The sequence below is a fragment of the Hyla sarda genome, chromosome 6, assembly GCF_029499605.1.
Source record: "Hyla sarda isolate aHylSar1 chromosome 6, aHylSar1.hap1, whole genome shotgun sequence".
Lineage (NCBI taxonomy): Eukaryota > Metazoa > Chordata > Amphibia > Anura > Hylidae > Hyla > Hyla sarda.
The window spans coordinates 285216218-285220593 of NC_079194.1; the positions used below are offsets into that span (position 1 = coordinate 285216218).

The 4376-nt window shown below is 47.2% G+C and overlaps 1 protein-coding gene across 1 annotated transcript in view; it reads right to left on the bottom strand.

The window, feature by feature from the left end:
* Window positions 1-3708, bottom strand: part of STX5 (syntaxin 5) — a 41819-nt gene extending 38111 nt beyond the window's left edge. The window contains exon 1 of the mRNA XM_056527561.1: window positions 3551-3708. The gene's annotated coding sequence lies outside the window, so the exon portion shown is untranslated. The remainder of the gene's footprint in view (window positions 1-3550) is intronic.
* Window positions 3709-4376: the final 668 nt, after the last annotated feature.

A 4376-nucleotide genomic window follows, 5' to 3' on the forward strand; every position in this document is an offset into this window, starting at 1 on the left:
AGGAACTGTGTGATGTCATCGTGTCCATATGGAGGAACTGTGTGATGTCATCGTGTCCATATGGAGGAACTGTGTGATGTCATCGTGTCCATATGGAGGAACTGTGTGATGTCATCGTGTCCATATGGAGGAACTGTGTGATGTCGTCGTGTCCATATAGAGGAACTGTGTGATGTCATCATGTCCATATGGAGGAACTGTGTGATGTCATCGTGTCCATATGGAGGAACTTTGTGATGTCATCGTGTCCATATGGAGGAACTGTGTGATGTCGTCATGTCCATATGGAGGAACTGTGTGATGTCGTCATGTCCATATGGAGGAACTGTGTGATGTCGTCATGTCGTCATGTCCAAATGGAGGAACTGTGTGATGTCATCATGTCCATATGGAGGAACTGTGTGATGTCGTCATGTCCATATGGAGGAAGTGTGTGATATGGACCATTATGGCTTTGGAACCCAATATACAGTGGCTGCTGGTGGCACCAGGGTATGCCGACTGCTGTCGGCAAGTGTCCACTTGCGGCAATATTTTATTTTATTTTTTTTACTGGATACCAAGGTATAAAATAGTGTGTTGTCTATAAATATATATATATATATATATATATATATATATATATATATATATATATGCCCCTTAACGACCATGGATGTGTATACACGTCCAGGCAGGATGAATGTTCCCGCACCAGGACGTGTATACTCGTCCATGGCTCTCGTGGGTGCTGCCCAGTGAACCCACGAGATCGCAGCAGGGACTCGGCTGTAACACACAGCCGGGACCCTGCCGCACTGCCGGGACCGAAGTAAACGTCGGTCCCGGCAGTTTAACCCTTACAGCCGTGGTCAGAAGTGACCGCTGGCTGTAAGTGTTATGACAGAGGGAGGGAGCTCCCTCTGTCACCCCTGCAGCGCGATCGCGGGGTGCTGTGTGTAATCCCCGGCAGGCGGGGACCTGCCACACTGCCGGGACTGAAGACAACTTCGGTCCCGGCAGTTTAACCCTTACAGCCGTGGTCGGAAGCGACCGCGAGCTGTAAGGAGTTTTGACAGAGGGAGGGGGCTCCCTGACTCTCTCCTGTAGCACTCCGCAATGATCGCGGGGTGCTGCTGCTTATCTGGGCAGCCGGGGGTCTTTACAAGGACCCCCAGGTCTGCCCCGGTTATTGCCTGTGAGGACGTGCCTGAGGCATGTCCTCATATGCTGCCTGCTAGTGTAAAACTTGCAGGCAGCATATACCTGCAATGCTTTGGAATACTAAGTATTCCAAAGCACTAAAAAAAAAAAAAAAAAAAAGTGAAAAAATAAATAAAAAAACAAGAAGTGTGAAAAAAGTGTAAAAAAAGGAATAAAACACGCACCAACAAAATTTCCAAACACTGGCCGAGCAGCTCGATAAAATATCGGGGGCATTTCTTGCAATATCAGAAGTGATGTACAAAAAATATGCCCCACAAATGATGCATTTGTGAAAAAAGGAAAATTTCGAATTTTTAACACTGACATTGTAATAATTCCTGCCAAAAAACGATGGTGTTAAAATACTCACTGTACCCCCTAGCGAATACCTTCAGGGGTCTAGTTTTTTAAATTGGGTAATTTGGGGGGTGTTCCTATGTTCTACTACCTTAAAATTTCTGCAAACCTTGCATAGCACACAAAAAAAAGATGTACTTTTCAAATTTCAATTGTTAGGCTTATAATTAATTTAAAATGTTAATTAAAAACAAAAAAAATGCTGTCAAAATAAAGTAGACATCTGAAAGTATAAGTTTCATAAACTATTTGGTCAGTAAGTATAAATATATGCAACCTATTAGTGTTAAAATAGCAAAAAAAATCGTAATTTTTTTTTTTTTTAATTTCATGATTTTTTTGCATTGTAAAAAAAAAAATAAACTACAAATGATATCGGCTACTTTTACTATGTACATGAAGGACGACTTGTGACAAAAAAACAATGTCAGAATTATCGTGATTGGCGAAACGTTACCAGAGTTATTCTCTGATAAAGACAGACATCCCCGATGTGAAAAAACAGGCCTGGTCTTTCAGGGGCGTACAGGTTTATTTGGGTTGGTCCTTAAAGGGGTACTCCTCCCCTAGACATCTTATTCCCTATCCAAAGGATAGGGGATAAGATGTCAGATCGCCGGGGTCCCGCTGCTGGGGACCCTGGGGATCACTGCTGCGGCACCCCGCTATCATTACTGAGCAGAGCGAGATCGCTCTGCGCATAATGACCAGCAGTACAGGGGACGGAGCATCGTTACGTCACGGCTCCGCCCCTCGTGATGTCATGGCCCGTCCCTTTCAATACAAGTCTATGGGCGGAGTCGTGACGGTCATCACGCCCCCTCCCATAGACTTGCATTAAGGGGATGGGCCGTGATGTCATGAGGGGCGGAGCCATGACGTCACGCTGCTCCGGCCCCCGTATTGCCCGTCATTATGCACAGAGCGAACTCGCTCTGTGCTGTAATTATAGCGGGGTGCTGCAGCGGGGATCCCCGGGGTCCCCAGCAGCGGGACCGCGGCAATCTGACATCTAATCCCCTATCCTTTAGATAGGGGATAAGATGTCTGGGGGCGGAGTACCCCTTTAAGGGGTTAGAATTTTTTTTATTATATATATATATATATATATATACACACACACACATATTTTTGGCGGTATACTATTCATGAGACAGACATTGGCCTAAGGGTCATTCTTTTGGCCATCATATGGCACCAGAAGGCTATTATTACATTTAGCATGTACGTTATGGACTTTGCTGAAGTACACGCTAAAAACACGTACAAAAAACATCACGTGACCCTGACTGAGGGGGGGGGGGGGGGTCACGTCAAACTATACGGCGCCATATTATGACTGAGATTATCGCTCACAACATAATCTGCATGTTCTCCATGGGGTTGGATTGCTTTCTTCAGGTTTCCTCCCACCAATAGGCGAGCGGTTCCCAAACTGCGCACCTCCAGCTGTTGCAAAACTACAACTCCCAGCATGCCCGGACAGCCAACGGCTGTCCGGGCATGCTGGGAGTTGTAGTTTTGGCAACAGCTGGAGGTGCGCAGTTTTGTGAGCACTGAAACGAGAAATAAATGGGGGCTCTGATAGAAACAGCGCCACTCTTGTCCTCAGGTTGTGAGGGGCAGTGCAACTGAGTTCAAGCGAGTAGAACCAAGCTGTAATACCACACACAAACTGGACGACTGGGGTGGCGCCACCCCCTCCCTTTTCAGGGCATACTGGGAGTTGTAGTGTTGCAACAGCTGGAGAGCCACAGTTTGAGGGAGGGGACATAGAAAGGCAGCACTATACATTCCACGGCAACAAGTGGCGCCCCCTGGAATCACCGGACATTTCTGACAACACACACCCTTAGCAACTGAACCGCGACCCCTTCTTATGACGTCACCGATTTAAGCCACGATAACCTGCCCACTATGGCTGTGAGTAATAGTGGCGGCTCCGACAACAACAAACCCCGTTCCCCGGTACAGGACAGCCCCGGGAGTCCGGTGAGTCTGTACTTACATTCCTATATTGTGCCCGTCACAGTTCTCCGTCCGTTTCGCCGATCACCGCCGCTTACTGGTACAGTCTATGCCGGAGGTTTCGCTGACGTCAGCGCCACGTACTCACGCGTCACTGGTTCCTGTGCAGTTCAAGGCGCTGCCTGATGACGTATAGAAAAGGGGGCGTGGTGAAAGTATAGGAACCCGGAAGTAGCGCACTGTGTGTGCCGTGTCGTCGCACAGTATACGTGCCCGGTCACCGGTAGGGGTTGGGTACCAGACTCATTACTCTGCTGCGGATTTTACTGAGCGGAAAAACCGCAGCAGATTTTGTCAGAACGTATCTTTAGGGACATTGGAGGAGATTTATCAAATCCTGTCCAGAGGAAAAGTTGCTGAGTTGCCCATAGCAACCAATCAGATTGCTGCTTTCATTTTTTTTTTTTAAAGCCTCTGAAAAATGAAACAAGCGTTCTGATTGGTTGCTATGGGCAACTCAGCAACTTTTTCCTCTGGACGGGTTTTTTATAAATCTCCCCCATTGACAAAGAAAAATGCAGCCATTAAAGGGGTTGTCTGTCTTCCAAAAACAGCGCCACCCCTGTCCTCAGGTTGTGTGTGGCATTGCAGCTCAGTTCCATTGTAGTGAATGGAGACAAGTTGTAATGCCGCACACAACCTGAGAACAGGGGTGTCACTGTTTTCGGAAGAAATTAGTTCTGATTTTCTATTGTGAACAACTCCTATTCCAGTGGGCTCCAAACTGTGGACCTTTAGCTTTTCCAAAACTACAACTCCCAGCATGCACGGACAGCCGTTGGCTGTCCGTGCATGCTGGGAGTTGT